This window comes from Telmatherina bonti, assembly GCF_933228915.1.
Source record: "Telmatherina bonti genome assembly, chromosome: 7".
Lineage (NCBI taxonomy): Eukaryota > Metazoa > Chordata > Actinopteri > Atheriniformes > Telmatherinidae > Telmatherina > Telmatherina bonti.
This window is the reverse complement of record NC_136625.1, coordinates 15,702,394-15,720,255: the sequence shown is the minus strand read 5'-3', so window position 1 is coordinate 15,720,255 and position 17,862 is coordinate 15,702,394. Positions and strand designations below refer to the sequence as shown.

Below are 17,862 nucleotides of genomic sequence, written 5' to 3'. Positions count from 1 at the left end.
TAACCTCACTCAAACTTTTGACAGGACTTTTGCAACAATCTACATTCAGTAATAATTCTTTGACTACTAAATAATGAACACTAGAACCTGATGAATGAACTGATTTCATATTTGGTTTTCTCCAAGAACAAAAGATCAAATAAAACTGGTAGAAGAATTTAGTTTTCCTCTCCTTATTTAAGGCAAATCTCTCAATAATCCTCCTATTAAAGTCTGAATGTCCCCCACAAGCTTATTCTCCATGAAGAGCATGGCATGGCGTTGAGGCGATCCTGTGTCATGGAGTTTCTCACAGTCGAGTAGAAAAGCATTTCTCAGATTCAGCAGTTGTTATGGTGTTGACATAATGATCTGGAGAAGGCTGTGACTCATCTGAAGGTTGTTCTTTATGAGAAACTGCTACAGAGGCACTTCTGCACCACAACCTTTAACTTCACTGTTCTTGTAGAAGAGGGACAGTTCTGCCTTGGCCTTGTCCAACATGGGACATGCCTTAACAGTCGTGTTTAGCTGCTCCTCAGCGTGCACCAGGATGGTATCACAGACCTGAAGCAAACATCAAAAGTTTTCAATTATAAGAAAGTCAGACCTTAGCAATTCTATTGATAAGGGGTGTCAATAATTCTGTACCAGATCTTCAGTATTGTTCTAGCATCATGTGACCAAAGTAAGAATATAAACTACATGGATTTGACTGAAAATATGACTGACCTCTGTAGCCAGCCTCTGTTGTTCTCCTGGTCCCAGCATCCTGTCTCTTCACCGGCTGTCCAGCAGTGCTGTCCTCACAGAGAGACGGGACTGACATCCTGGTCCAAACAACATAATAACATAATGAAGGTTTTTATGCACTAAAAACATTCATGAAACACCATAATAATCTATATTCTACCGATCACTTGACCTGTTTAGGTCACAGTCTGGATTAAGAAAAGGTTTATCATGAAACATAAAAGAATCTTTCTTTAAATACCAAAAGAATGAAATGCGATGTGCTTCATAAGAATAATTTGCTGTGATGTCAAGTCAATAAACTTATGGCTTTTACAGTCTTAAATGAGTGACTGCTCTATTTAACAATAACTTTCTGAGTAAACAATAAATTATAATTTATATAAATATAAATATTTACCTGATGTTGAGCATGTTGTCTTTGAACCTCTGAAAAAGAGTTTTAATCCAGACAGGGTTGATGTTTAATTTCTGAAACTGGTTGAACAGCATATCCACATGAGTCATGGTTTGGTGGACCAGTACATTTTTTTTTCACTGGATAGACATTGTTTATGTCCATAAAAATACATTGGATCGGCATCAAAGTTAACTGCATTTCTATTTTCTAGGTCCTTCACCTCGTCCACAATGGAGGGGGGGGGCGGGGTGTCTTCGGCATGAGGCGAGGACCCGATGGATGCCGCTTGCGGCTTTAATTATTATTAGGGTCCGAGCCATACGAAGTATGGCAAGGCCCTATTGTTTTCCAAATGTTTATTATTATTCTCCTAAGCACAACTCACTCAATTTTGACCCCCTTAGGCCCCGTGAAAAGTTGCGAAACTTGGCACACACCTCACGTCCGGTGAAAATTTCGATAATTTGGCGTTTGTATGCACGCCAATGCAAAAATGCCTCGACGGCGCCCCCTAGAAACGCCAAAAATGGCCTCTAGAATGGGGCAAAAAATTTTTAGTTTGACGTAGGACGACGAAATTCGGTACACATGTCTATCACATCAAGACAAGTAAAAAAGTCATTGAAACGCCTGTTGTCATGGCAACGGGCTGTCCGCCATCTTGGCGTTTGCGGCCATTTTTTTGCCCGTTTTTGTCAATTTGGGCGCATCGCATTTGAACGAACTAGTCTGAGGCGATTCATGCTATTGGCTCCACATTCGCCATGGAGCTTCGTGACAAGATGGGGACCAAAAGTTATTCAAATCTTTTTGATAGGACAAAGCATGTTACCGTGGCAACCCATGGAAAAAAGCGTTCTCGCCATGAAACACGGTTCACTCATATCTTCGCAGAAATGCATCCGATCGGAAACAAAATTCTGATAATTCATGTTTGGTAGGTCCTTCACGCATTGTAATATGTATTGTGGGGGGGGCGCATTTTGGGGGGGGCCCCTAGGGGCCCGATAGTCTACTTTGACCTATGGCTACGAAATTCGGTACACATGTATAAGTAACCAAGACGAGCAAAAAACTCTATTGAGAACCTGTTACCATGGCAACGGGGTGTCCGCCATCATGGCGTTTATGCCCTTTTTATCACTTTAAGCTCATCGTATTTGAACGAACTAGTCTGAGGCGATTCATGCTATTGGCTCCACATTCACCATGGAGCTTCGTGACAAGATGGGGACCAAAAGTTATTCAAATCTTTCTGATAGGAGAAAGCGTGTTACCGTGGCAACCCATGGAAAAAAGCGTTCTCGCCATGAAACATGGTTCACTCATATCTTCGCAGAAATACATCCGATTGGAACCAAAATTAAAATAATTCATGTTTGGTAGGTCCTTAACGCATTGTAATATGTATGGTGGGGGGGGCGCATTCTGGGGGGGGCCCCTAGGGGCCCGATTGTCTACTTTGAGCTAGGGCTACGAAATTCGGCACACATGTGTATCAACCCTAGACAAGCATAAAACTCAATTAAGCACCTGTCACCATGGCAACGGAGTGTCCGCCATCTTGGAAAAAAAACCTTCTCGCCATGAAACACGGTTTGCTTATATCTTTGCACAAATTCATGCGATGTGCACCAAAACTGTAACTATTCATATTTGGTAGGTCCTTAACACATTATAGAATGTGTTGTGGGGGGGGGGGCACTTTTTGAGGGGGGGTCCCTAGGGGCCCGGCAGTCTACTTTGACCTAGGGCTACGAAATTCGGCACACATGTGTAACATCCCAAGACAAGCTAAAAAGTCAATGAAACACATGTTGCCATGGTAACGGGCTGTCCACCATCTTGGCATTTACACACATTCTTTTCTCAATATGTGAATTGTATATCTCTATCAAAATGAACTGTCTCTGAGGGTCCTTTACATGTAGCATTTGGAGAACCAGGACTCGGGTGGAGGGTTCGGCATGAGGCGAGGACCCGATGGATGCCGCTTGCGGCTTTAATTAGGGTCCGAGCCATACGAAGTATGGCAGGGCCCTATTGTTATTGTAATGTTTATTATTATTCTCCTCGTTCTGAGCACAACTCGGCTATTTTTCACCCCCTTAGGCCCCGTGAAAAGTTGCGAAACTTGGCACACACCTCAGTCCCGGCGAAAATAGCGATATTCTGGGGTCCGCGTGCACGCCAATGCAAAAATGCCTCGACGGCGCCCCCTAGAAACGCCAAAAATGGCCTCTAGAATGGGGTCAAAAAAATTTAGTTTGACGTAGGACGACAAAATTCGGTACACATGTCTATCACATCAAGACAAGTAAAAAAGTCATTGAAACGCCTGTTGTCATGGCAACGGGCTTTCCGCCATCTTGGCGTTTGCGGCCATTTTTTGGCCCGTTTTTGTCAATTTGGGCGCATCGCATTTGAACGAACTAGTCTGAGGCGATTCATGCTATTGGCTCCACATTCGCCATGGAGCTTCGTGACAAGATGGGTACCAAAAGTTATTCAAATCTTTTTGATAGGAGAAAGCGTGTTACCGTGGCAACCCATGGAAAAAAGCGTTCTCGCCATGAAACACGGTTCACTCATATCTTCGCAGAAATACATCCGATCGGAACCAAAATTAAAATAATTCATGTTTGGTAGGTCCTTCACGCATTGTAATATGTATTGTGGGTGGGGCGCATTTTGGGGGGGGGCCCCTAGGGGCCCGATAGTCTACTTTGACCTATGGCTATGAAATTCGGTACACATGTATAAGTAACCAAGACGAGCAAAAAACTCTATTGAGAACCTGTTACCATGGCAACGGGGTGTCCGCCATCTTGGCGTTTATGCCCTTTTTATCACTTTAAGCGCATCGCATTTGAACGAACTAGTCTGAGGGGATTCAGGCTATTGGCTCCACATTCGCGATGGAGCTTCGTGACAAGATGGGGACCAAAAGCTATTCAAATCTTTCTGATAGGAGAAAGCGTGTTACCGTGGCAACCCATGGAAAAAAGCGTTCTCGCCATGAAACACGGTTCACTCATATCTTCGCAGAAATACATCCGATCGGAACCAAAATTCAGATAATTCATATTTGGTAGGTCCTTAACGCATTGTAATATGTATTGTGGGGGGGGGCACATTTTCGGGGGGGCCCCTAGGGGCCCGATTGTCTACTTTGACCTATGGCTACGAAATTCGGTACACATGTATAAGTAACCAAGACGAGCAAAAAAACTCTATTGAGAACCTGTTACCATGGCAACGGGGTGTCCGCCATCTTGGCGTTTATGCCCTTTTTATCACTTTAAGCGCATCGTATTTGAACGAACTAGTCTGAGGCGATTCATGCTATTGGCTCCACATTCGCCATGGAGCTTCGTGACAAGATGGGGACCAAAAGTTATTCAAATCTTTCTGATAGGAGAAAGCTTGTTACCGTGGCAACCCATGGAAAAAAGCGTTCTCGCCATGAAACACGGTTTGCTTATATCTCTGCAGAAATGCATCCGATCGGAACCAAAATTCCAATCATTCATATTTGGTAGGTCCTTAACGCATTGTAATATGTATTGTGGAGGGGGCACATTTTGGGGGCGGCCCCTAGGGGCCCGATCGTCTACTTTGACCTAGGGCTACGAAATTCGGTACACATGTATAAGTAACCAAGACGAGCAAAAAACTCTATTGAGAACCTGTTACCATGGCAACGGGGTGTCCGCCATCTTGAAAAAAATACTCCTCGCCATGAAACACGGTTCACTCATATCTTCGCAGAAATACATCCGATCGGAACCAAAATTCCAATACTTCATATTTGGTAGGTCCTTAACGCATTGTAATATGTATTGTAGGGGGGGGGGGGCACATTTTGGGGGGGCCCCTAGGGGCCCGATCGTCTACTTTGAGCTAGGGCTACGAAATCCGGCACACATGTGTATCAACCCTAGACAAGCAAAAAACTCAATTAAGCACCTGTTACCATGGCAATGGAGTGTCCGCCATCTTGGAAAAAAACCTTCTCGCCATGAAACACGGTTTGCTTATATCTTTGCACAAATTCATGCGATGTGCACCAAAACTTTAACTATTCATATTTGGTAGGTCCTTAACACATTATAGAATGTATTGTGGGGGGGGGGCACTTTCTGGGGGGGGCCCTCAGGAGCCCGATTGTCTACTTTCACCTATGGCTACGAAATCCGGCACACATGTGTAACAACCCAAGGCGAGTAAAAAAGTGCATTGACCACCTGTTACCATGGCAACGGGGTGTCCGCCATCTTGGTGTTTACGCCCATTTAGCACTGTATGTACATTGTTTTTGAACAAACTAGCTTTGGATTCGTGCCTTTTACTTCACATCCACCCGGAAGCTTTGTGGCGAGTTCGGGTGGAGGGTTCGGCATGAGGCGAGGACCCGATGGATGCCGCTTGCGGCTTTAATTAGGGTCCGAGCCATACGAAGTGTGGCAAGGCCCTATTGTTATTGTAATGTTTATTATTATTCTCCTCGTTCTGAGCACAACTCGGCCATTTTTGACCCCCTTAGACCCCGTGAAAAGTTGCGAAACTTGGCACACACCTCAATCCCGGCGAAAATAGCGATATTCTGGGGTCCGCGTGCACGCCAATGTAAAAATGCCTCGACGGCGCCCCCTAGAAACGCCAGAAATGGCCTCTAGAATGGGGAAAAAAAATTTTAGTTTGACGTAGGACGACGAAATTCGGTACACATGTCTATCATATCAAGACAAGTAAAAAAGTCATTGAAACGCCTGTTGTCATGGCAACAGGCTGTCCGCCATCTTGGCGTTTGGGGCCATTTTTTTGCCCGTTTTTGTCGATTTGGGCGCATCGCATTTGAACGAACTAGTCTGAGGCGATTCATGCTATTGGCTCCACATTCGCCATGGAGCTTCGTGACAAGATGGGGACAAAAAGTTATTCAAATCTTTTTGATAGGAGAAAGCGTGTTACCGTGGCAACCCATGGAAAAAAGCGTTCTCGCCATGAAACACGGTTTGCTTATATCTCTGCCAAAATGCATCCGATCGGAACCAAAATTCCAATAATTCATATTTGGCAGGTCCTTAACGCATTGTAATATGTATTGTGGGGGGGGCGCATTTTGGGGGGGGGCCCCGAGGGGCCCGATAGTCTACTTTGACCTATGGCTACGAAATTCGGTACACATGTATAAGTAACCAAGACGAGCAAAAAACTCTATTGAGAACCTGTTACCATGGCAACGGGGTGTCCGCCATCTTGGCGTTTATGCCCTTTTTATCACTTTAAGCGCATCGTATTTCAACGAACTAGTCTGAGGGGATTCAGGCTATTGGCTCCACATTCGCCATGGAGCTTCGTGACAAGATGGGGACCAAAAGTTATTCAAATCTTTCTGATAGGAGACAGCGTGTTACCGTGGCAACCCATGGAAAACAGCGTTCTCGCCATGAAACACGGTTTGCTTATATTTCTGCAGAAATACATCCGATCGGAACCAAAATTCCAATAATTCATATTTGGTAGGTCCTTAACGTGTTGTAATATGTATTGTGGGGGGGGCACATTTTGGGGGGGCCCTTAGGGGCCCGATAGTCTACTTTGAGCTAGGGCTACGAAATTCGGCACACATGTGTATCAACCAGAGACAAGCATAAAACTCAATTAAGAGCCTGTTACCATGGCACTGGAGTGTCCGCCATCTTGGAAAAAAGCCTTCTCGCCATGAAACACGGTTTGCTTATATCTTTGCACAAATTCATGCGATGTGCACCAAAATTTTAACTATTCATATTTGGTAGGTCCTTAACACATTATAGAATGTATTGTGGGGGGGGCACTTTTTGGGGGGGCCCTCAGGGGCCCGATTGTCTACTTTCATCTTAGGCTACGAAATTCGGCACACATGTGTAACAACCCAAGGCGAGTAAAAAAAGTGCATTGACCACCTGTTACCATGGCAACATGGTGTCCGCCATCTTGGCGTTTATGCCTATTTATTACTGAATGTGCATTGTTTTTTAACAAACTAGTTTTGGATTCATGCCTTTTACTTCACATCTACCCGGAAGCTTTGTGGTGAGTTCGGGTGGAGGGTTCGGCATGAGGCGAGGACCCGATGGATGCCGCTTGCGGCTTTAATTAGGGTCCGAGCCATACGAAGTATGGCAAGGCCCTATTGTTATTGTAATGTTTATTATTTTAAGCACAACTCGCTCAATTTTGACCCCCTTAGACCCCGTGAAAAGTTGCGAAACTTGGCACACACCTCACGTCCGGTGAAAATTTTGATAATTTGGCGTTTGTATGCACGCCAATGCAAAAATGCCTCGACAGCGCCCCCTAGAAACGCCAAAAATGGCCTCTAGAATGGGGGAAAAAAAATTTAGTTTGACGTAGGATGACGAAATTCGGTATACATGTCTATCACATCAAGACAAGTAAAAAAGTCATTGAAACGCCTGTTGTCATGGCAACGGGCTTTCCGCCATCTTGGCGTTTGCGGCCATTTTTTTGCCCGTTTTTGTCAATTTGGGCGCATCGCATTTGAACGAACTAGTCTGAGGCGATTCATGCTATTGGCTCCACATTCGCCATGGAGCTTCGTGACGAGATGGGGACCAAAAGTTATTCAAATCTTTTTGATAGGCGAAAGCGTGTTACCGTGGCAACCCATGGAAAAAAGCGATCTCGCCATGAAACACGGTTCACTCATATCTTCGCAGAAATACATCCGATCGGAACCAAAATTAAAATAATTCATATTTGGTAGGTCCTTCACGCATTGTAATATGTATTGTGGGGGGGGCGCATTTTGGGGGGGCCCCTAGGGGCCCGATAGTCTACTTTGAGCTAGGGCTACGAAATTCGGTACACATGTATAAGTAACCAAGACGAGCAAAAAACTCTATTGAGAACCTGTTACCATGGCAACGGGGTGTCCGCCATCTTGGCGTTTATGCCCTTTTTATCACTTTAAGCGCATCATATTTGAACGAACTAGTCTGAGGGGATTCATGCTATTGGCTCCACATTCGCCATGGAGCTTCGTGACGAGATGGGGACCAAAAGTTATTCAAATCTTTTTGATAGGCGAAAGCGTGTTACCGTGGCAACCCATGGAAAAAAGCGATCTCGCCATGAAACACGGTTCACTCATATCTTCGCAGAAATACATCCGATCGTAACCAAAATTAAAATAATTCATATTTGGTAGGTCCTTCACGCATTGTAATATGTATTGTGGGGGGGGCGCATTTTGGGGGGGCCCCTAGGGGCCCGATAGTCTACTTTGACCTAGGGCTACGAAATTCGGTACACATGTATAAGTAACCAAGACGAGCAAAAAACTCTATTGAGAACCTGTTACCATGGCAACGGGGTGTCCGCCATCTTGGCGTTTATGCCCTTTTTATCACTTTAAGCGCATCATATTTGAACGAACTAGTCTGAGGGGATTCATGCTATTGGCTCCACATTCGCCATGGAGCTTCGTGACAAGATGGGGACAAAAAGTTATTCAAATCTTTCTGATAGGAGAAAGCGTGTTACCGTGGCAACCCATGGAAAAACGCGTTCTCGCCATGAAACACGGTTTGCTTATATCTCTGCCAAAATGCATCCGATCGGAACCAAAATTCCAATAATTCATATTTGGCAGGTCCTTAACGCATTGTAATATGTATTGTGGGGGGGGCACATTTTGGGGGTGGCCCCTAGGGGCCCGATCGTCTACTTTGAGCTAGGGCTACGAAATTCGGCACACATGTGTATCAACCCAAGACAAGCAAAAAACGTCATTGTGCAGCCGTTACCATGGCAACGGGGTATCCGCCATCTTGGAAAAAAAACCTTCTCGCCATGAAACACGGTTTGCTTATATCTTTGCACAAATTCATACGATGTGCACCAAAACTGTAACTATTCAGATTTGGTAGGTCCTTAACACATTATAGAATGTATTGTGGGGGGGACACTTTTTGGGGGGGCCCCTAGGGGCCCGATCGTCTACTTTCATCTCGGGCTACGAAATTCGGCACACATGTGTATCATCCCAAGACAAGCTAAAAAGTCAATGAAACACATGTTGCCATGGTAACGGGCTGTCCGCCATCTTGGCGTTTACACACATTCTTTTCTCAATATGTGAATTGTATTTCTCTATTAAAATGAACTGGCTGTGCGGGTCCTTCACATGTAGCATTAGGAGAACCAGGACTCGGGTGGAGGGTTCGGCATCAGGCGAGGACCCGATGGATGCCGCTTGCGGCTTTAATTAGGGTCCGAGCCATACGAAGTATGGCAGGGCCCTATTGTTATTGTAATGTTTATTAGGGTCCGAGCCATACGAAGTATGGCAGGGCCCTATTGTTATTGTAATGTTTATTATTATTAGGGTCCGAGCCATACGAAGTATGGCAAGGCCCTATTGTTATTGTAATTTTTATTATTATTATTCTCCTAAGCACAACTCACTCAATTTTGACCCCCTTAGACCCCGTGAAAAGTTGCGAAACTTGGCACACACCTCACGTCCGGTGAAAATTTCGATAATTTGGCGTTTGTATGCACGCCAATGTGAAAATGCCTCGACAGCGCCCCCTAGAAACGCCAAAAATGGCCTCTAGAATGGGGAAAAAAAATTTTAGTTTGACGTAGGACGACGAAATTCGGTACACATGTCTATCACATCAAGACAAGTAAAAAAGTCATTGAAACGCCTGTTGTCATGGCAACGGGCTTTCCGCCATCTTGGCATTTGCGGCCATTTTTTTGCCCGTTTTTGTCAATTTGGGCGCATCGCATTTGAACGAACTAGTCTGAGGCGATTCATGCTATTGGCTCCACATTCGCCATGGAGCTTCGTGACGAGATGGGGACCAAAAGTTATTCAAATCTTTTTGATAGGCGAAAGCGTGTTACCGTGGCAACCCATGGAAAAAAGCGATCTCGCCATGAAACACGGTTCACTCATATCTTCGCAGAAATACATCCGATCGGAACCAAAATTAAAATAATTCATATTTGGTAGGTCCTTCACGCATTGTAATATATATTGTGGGGGGGGCGCATTTTGGGGGGGCCCCTAGGGGCCCGATCGTCTACTTTGAGCTAGGGCTACGAAATTCGGTACACATGTATAAGTAACCAAGACGAGCAAAAAACTCTATTGAGAACCTGTTACCATGGCAACGGGGTGGCCGCCATCTTGGCGTTTATGCCCTTTTTATCACTTTAAGCGCATCGTATTTGAACGAACTAGTCTGAGGGGATTCATGCTATTGGCTCCACATTCGCCATGGAGCTTCGTGACAAGATGGGGACCAAAAGTTATTCAAATCTTTCTGATAGGAGAAAGCGTGTTACCGTGGCAACCCATGGAAAAAAGCGTTCTCGCCATGAAACACGGTTTGCTTATATCTTTGCACAAATTCATGCGATGTGAACCAAAACTTTAACTATTCATATTTGGTAGGTCCTTAACACATTATAGAATGTATTGTGGGGTGGGCACTTTTTGGGGGGGGCCCTCAGGGGCCCGATCGTCTACTTTCACCTATGGCTACGAAATTTGGCATACATGTGTAACAACCCAAGGCGAGTAAAAAAGTGCATTGACCACCTGTTACCATGGCAACGGGGTGTCCGCCATCTTGGCGTTTACGCCCATTTAGCATTGTATGTGCATTGTTTTTGAACAAACTAGTTTTGGATTCGTGCCTTTTACTTCACATCCACCCGGAAGCTTTGTGGCGAGTTCGGTTGGAGGGTTTGGCATGAGGCGAGGACCCGATGGATGCCGCTTGCGGCTTTAATTATTATTATTATTCTTCTCAGCACAACTCACTCAATTTTGACCCCCTTAGACCCCGTGAAAAGTTGCGAAACTTGGCACACACCTCAGTCCCGGCGAAAATAGCGATATTCTGGCGTCCGCGTGCACGCCAATGTAAAAATGCCTCGACGGCGCCCCCTAGAAACGCCAAAAATGGCCTCTAGAATGGGGAAAAATTTTTTTAGTTTGACGTAGGACGACGAAATTCGGTACACATGTCTATCACATGAAGACAAGTAAAAAAGTCATTGAAACACCTGTTGTCATGGCAACGGGCTTTCCGCCATCTTGGCGTTTGCGGCCATTTTTTTGCCCGTTTTTGTCAATTTGGGCGCATCGCATTTGAACGAACTAGTCTGAGGCGATTCATGCTATTGGCTCCACATTCGCCATGGAGCTTCGTGACAAGATGGGGACCAAAAGTTATTCAAATCTTTTTGATAGGCGAAAGCGTGTTACCGTGGCAACCCATGGAAAAAAGCGATCTCGCCATGAAACACGGTTCACTCATATCTTCGCAGAAATACATCCGATCGTAACCAAAATTAAAATAATTCATATTTGGTAGGTCCTTCACGCATTGTAATATGTATTGTGGGGGGGGCGCATTTTGGGGGGGCCCCTAGGGGCCCGATAGTCTACTTTGAGCTAGGGCTACGAAATTCGGTACACATGTATAAGTAACCAAGACGAGCAAAAAACTCTATTGAGAACCTGTTACCATGGCACCGGGGTGGCCGCCATCTTGGCGTTTATGCCCTTTTTATCACTTTAAGCGCATCGTATTTGAACAAACTAGTCTGAGGGGATTCAGGCTATTGGCTCCACATTCGCCATGGAGCTCCGTGACAAGATGGGGACCAAAAGCTATTCAAATCTTTCTGATAGGAGAAAGCGTGTTACCGTGGCAACCCATGGAAAAAAGCGTTCTCGCCATGAAACACGGTTTGCTTATATCTCTGCAGAAATGCATCCGATCGGAACCAAAATTCAGATAATTCATATTTGGTAGGTCCTTAACGCATTGTAATATGTATTGTGGGGGGGGGCACATTTTCGGGGGGGCCCTAGGGGCCCGATCGCCTACTTTGAGCTAGGGCTACGAAATTCGGCACACATGTGTATCAACCCAAGACAAGCAAAAAACTTCATTGTGCAGCCGTTACCATGGCAACAGGGTGTCCGCCATCTTGGAAAAAAACCTTCTCGCCATGAAACACGGTTTGCTTATATCTTTGCACAAATTCATACGATGTGCACCAAAACTGTAACTATTCATATTTGGTAGGTCCTTAACACATTATAGAATGTATTGTGGGGGGGACAATTTTTGGGGGGGCCCCTAGGGGCCCGATCGTCTACTTTCATCTCGGGCTACGAAATTCGGCATACATGTGTATCATCCCAAGACAAGCTACAAAGTCAATGAAACACATGTTGCCATGGTAACGGGCTGTCCGCCATCTTGGCGTTTACACACATTCTTTTCTCAATATGTGAATTGTATTTCTCTATTAAAATGAACTGGCTGTGCGGGTCCTTCACATGTAGCATTAGGAGAACCAGGACTCGGGTGGAGGGTTCGGCATGAGGCGAGGACCCGATGGATGCCGCTTGTTATTATTATTAGGGTCCGAGCCATACGAAGTATGGCAGGGCCCTATTGTTATTGAAATGTTTATTCTCCTAAGCACAACTCACTCAATTTTGACCCCCTTAGGCCCCGTGAAAAGTTGCGAAACTTGGCACACACCTCACGTCCAGTGAAAATTTCGATAATCTGGCGTTTGTATGCACGCCAATGCAGAAATGCCTCGACGGCGCCCCCTAGAAACGCCAAAAATGGCCTCTAGAATGGGGTAAAAAAAAATTAGTTTGACGTAGGACGACGAAATTCGGTACACATGTCTATCACATCAAGACAAGTAAAAAAGTCATTGAAACGTCTGTTGTCTTGGCAACGGGCTGTCCGCCATCTTGGCGTTTGCGGCCATTTTTTGGCCCGTTTTTTCAATTTGGGCGCATCGTATTTGAACGAACTAGTCTGAGGGGATTCATGCTATTGGCTCCACATTCGCCATGGAGCTTCGTGACAAGATGGGGACCAAAAGTTATTCAAATCTTTTTGATAGGCGAAAGCGTGTTACCGTGGCAACCCATGGAAAAAAGCGATCTCGCCATGAAACACGGTTCACTCATATATTCGCAGAAATACATCCGATCGGAACCAAAATTAAAATAATTCATGTTTGGTAGGTCCTTCACGCATTGTAATATGTATTGTGGGGGGGCGCATTTTGGGGGGGGGGGCCCTAGGGGCCCGATCGTCTACTTTGAGCTAGGGCTACGAAATTCGGCACACATGTGTATCAGCCCGAGACAAGCATAAAACTCAATTAAGCACCTGTTACCATGGCACTGGAGTGTCCGCCATCTTGGAAAAAAGCCTTCTCGCCATGAAACACGGTTTGCTTATATCTTTGCACAAATTCATGCGATGTGCACCAAAACTTTAACTATTCATATTTGGTAGGTCCTTGACACATTACAGAATGTATTGTGGGGGGGGCAGTTTTTTGGGGGGGGGCCCTCAGGGGCCCGATCGTCTACTTTCACCTATGGCTATGAAATTCGACACACATGTGTAACAACGCAAGGCGAGTAAAAAAGTGCATTGACCACCTGTTACCATGGCATCGGGGTGTCCGCCATCTTGGCGTTTACGCCCATTTAGCACTGTATGTGCATTGTTTTTGGACAAACTACTTTTGGATTCGTGCCTTTTACTTCACATCCACCCGGAAGCTTTGTGGCAAGTTTGGTTGGAGGGTTCGGCATGAGGCGAGGACCCGATGGATGCCGCTTGCGGCTTTAATTATTATTATTCTCCTCGTTCTGAGCACAACTCGGCCATTTTTGACCCCCCTTAGGCCCCGTGAAAAGTTGCGAAACTTGGCACACACCTCAGTCCCGGCGAAAATAGCGATATTCTGGGGTCCGTCTGCACGCCAATGCAAAAATGCCTCGACGGCGCCCCCTAGAAACGCCAAAAATGGCCTCTAGAATGGGGTAAAAAAAATTTAGTTTGACATAGGACGACGAAATTCGGTACACATGTCTATCACATCAAGACAAGTAAAAAAGTCATTGAAACGCCTATTCTCATGGAAACGGGCTTTCCGCCATCTTGGCGTTTGCGGCCATTTTTTGGCCCGTTTTTGTCAATTTGGGCGCATCGCATTTGAACGAACTAGTCTGAGGCGATTCATGCTATTGGCTCCACATTCGCCATGGAGCTTCGTGACAAGATGGAGACCAAAAGTTATTCAAATCTTTCTGATAGGAGAAAGCGTGTTACCGTGGCAACCCATGGAAAAAAGCGATCTCGCCATGAAACACGGTTCACTCATATCCCTGCAGATATACATCCGATCGGAACCAAAATTCCAATAATTCATATTTGGTAGGTCCTTCACGCATTGTAATATGTATTGTGGGTGGGGCGCATTTTGGGGGGGGCCCCGAGGGGCCCGATAGTCTACTTTTACCTATGGCTACGAAATTCGGTACACATGTATAAGTAACCAAGACGAGCAAAAAACTCTATTGAGAACCTGTTACCATGGCAACGGGGTGGCCGCCATCTTGGCGTTTATGCCCTTTTTATCACTTTAAGCGCATCATATTTGAACGAACTAGTCTGAGGGGATTCATGCGATTGGCTCCATACTCAGCAGGAAGCTTCGTTACAAGATGGGGAGCAAAAGTTAGTGAGATCTTTTCAATAGGAGAAAGCATGTTACCGTGGCAACCCATGGAAAAAAGCGTTCTCGCCATGAAACACGGTTCACTCATATCTTCGCAGAAATACATCCGATCGGAACCAAAATTAAAATAATTCATATTTGGTAGGTCCTTCACGCTTTGTAATATGTATTGTGGGGGGGGGGGGGGGGCACATTTTGGGGGGGCCCCTAGGGGCCCGATAGTTTACTTTGAGCTAGGGCTACGAAATTCGGTACACATGTATAAGTAACCAAGACGAGCAAAAAACTCTATTGACAACCTGTTACCATGGCAACGGGGTGTCCACCATCTTGGCGTTTATGCCCTTTTTATCACTTTAAGCGCATCGTATTTGAATGAACTAGTCTGAGGCGATTCATGCTATTGGCTCCACATTCGCCATGGAGCTTCGTGACAAGATGGAGACCAAAAGTTATTTAAATCTTTCTGATAGGAGAAAGCGTGTTACCGTGGCAACCCATGGAAAACAGCGTTCTCGCCATGAAACACGGTTTGCTTATATCTCTGCAGAAATGCATCCGATCGGAACCAAAATTCTGATAATTGATATTTCGAGGGTCCTTAACGCATTGTAATATGTATTGTGGGGGGGCACATTTTGGGGGGGGCCCCTAGGGGCCCAATCGTCTACTTTGAGCTAGGGCTACGAAATTCGGCACACATGTGTATCAACCCAAGACAAGCAAAAAACTCAATTTACAACCTGTTACTATGGCAACGGAGTGTCCGCCATCTTGGAAAAAAACCTTCTCGCCATGAAACACGGTTTGCTTATATCTTTGCACTAATTCACACGATGTGCACCAAAACTGTAAATATTCCACTTTGGTAGGTCCTTAACACATTATAGAATGTATTGTGGGGGGGCACTTTTTGGGGGGGGCCCTCAGGGGCCCGATCGTCTACTTTCACCTATGGCTACGAAATTCGGCACACATGTGTAACAACCCAAGGCGAATAAAAAAGTGCATTGACCACCTGTTACCATGGCAACGGGGTGTCCGCCATCTTGGCGTTTACGCCCATTTAGCACTGTATGTGCATTGTTTTTGAACAAACCACTTTTGGATTCGTGCCTTTTACTTCACATACACCCGGAAGCTTTGTGGCGAGTTCGAGTGGAGGGTTCGGCATGAGGCGACGACCGGATGGATGCCGCTTGCGGCTTTAATTATTATTCTCCTCGTTCTGAGCACAACTTGGCCATTTCTGACCCACTCAGCCCCCGTGAAAAGTTGCGAAACTTGGCACACACCTCAGTCCTGGCGAAAATAGCGATATTCTGGGGTCCGCATGCACGCCAATGCAAATATGCCTCGACGGCGCCCCCTAGAAATGCCAAACATGGCCTCTAGAATGGGGGAAAAAAAAATTTAGTTTGACGTACGACAACAAAATTCGGTACACGTCTATCACATCAAGACAAGTAAAAAAAGTCATTGAAACGCCTGTTCTCATGGCAACGGGCTGTCCGCCATCTTGGCGTTTGCGGCCATTTTTTTGCCCGTTTTTGTCAATTTGGGCGCATCGCATTTGAACGAACTAGTCTGAGGCGATTCATGCTATTGGCTCCACGTTCGCCATGGATCTTCGTGACAAGATGGGGACCAAAAGTTATTCAAATCTTTTTGATAGGAGAAAGCGTGTTACCGTGGCAACCCATGGAAAAAACCGTTCTCGCCATGAAACACGGTTCACTCATATCTTCGCAGAAATACATCCGATCGGAACCAAAATTAAAATGATTCATGTTTGGTAGGTCCTTCACGCTTTGTAATATGTATTGTGGGGGGGGGGCGCATTTGGGGGGGGGGCCCTTAGGGGCCCGATCGTCTACTTTGACCTATGGCTACGAAATTCGGCACACATGTATCAGTAACCAAGACGAGCAAAAAACTCTATTGAGAACCTGTTACCATGGCAACGGGGTGTCCGCCATCTTGGCGTTTATGCCCTTTTTATCACTTTAAGCGCATCGTATTTGAACGAACTAGTCTGAGGGGATTCAGGCTATTGGCTCCACATTCGCCATGGAGCTTCATGAGAAGATGGGGACCAAAAGTTATTCAAATCTTTCTGATAGGGGACAAGGGTGTTACCGTGGCAACCCATGGAAAAACGCGTTCTCGCCATGAAACACGGTTTGCTTATATCTCTGCAGAAATGCATCCGATCGGAACCAAAATTCCAATAATTCATATTTGGTAGGTCCTTAACGCATTGTAATATGTATTGTGGGGGGGGGGGACATTTTTGGGGGGGGCCCTAGGGGCCCGATCGTCTACTTTGAGCTAGGGCTACGAAATTCGGCACACGTGTGTATCAACCCTAGACAAGCAAAGAACTCAATTTACAACCTGTTACTATGGCAACGGAGTGTCCGCCATCTTGGAAAAAAACCTTCTCGCCATGAAACACGGTTTGCTTATATCTTTGCACTAATTCATACGATGTGCACCAAAACTGTAAATATTCATATTTGGTAGGTCCTTAACACATTATAGAATGTATTGTGGGGGGAGCACTTTTTGGTGGGGCCCCTAGGGGCCCGATCATCTACTTTCATCTCGGGCCACGAAATTCGGCACACATGTCTAACATCCCAAGACGAGCTAAAAAGTCAATGAAACACATGTTGCCATGGTAACGGGCTGTCCGCCATCTTGGGGTTTACACACTTTCATTTCTCAATATGTGAATTGTATTTCTCTATTAAAATGAACATGCTGTGCGGGTCCTTCACATGTAGCATTAGGAGAACCAGGACTCGGGTGGAGAGTTCGGCATGAGGCGAGGACCCGATGGATGCCGCTTGCGGCTTTAATTAGGGTCCGAGCCATACGAAGTATGGCAGGGCCCTATTGTTATTGTAATGTTTATTAGGGTCCGAGCCATACGAAGTATGGCAGGGCCCTATTGTTATTGTAATGTTTATTATTATTATTTTTGTCAGCACAACTCGGCCATTTTTGACCCCCTTAGACCCCGTGAAAAGTTGCGAAACTTGGCACACACCTCAGTCCCGGCGAAAATAGCGATATTCTGGGGTCCGTGTGCACGCCAATGTAAAAATGCCTCGACGGCG

General features: G+C 45.6%; 1 long non-coding RNA gene across 1 annotated transcript in view; it reads right to left on the bottom strand.

Annotated features, from left to right (window-relative positions):
- Window positions 1-202: 202 nt before the first annotated feature.
- Window positions 203-17,862, bottom strand: part of LOC306758958 — a 112,894-nt gene continuing 95,234 nt past the window's right edge. Inside the window, exons 2-3 of the long non-coding RNA XR_013771408.1 lie at window positions 712-809; window positions 203-546 (exon numbers count right to left, since the gene is read on the bottom strand). This is a non-coding gene — a long non-coding RNA (uncharacterized lncRNA). The remainder of the gene's footprint in view (window positions 547-711; window positions 810-17,862) is intronic.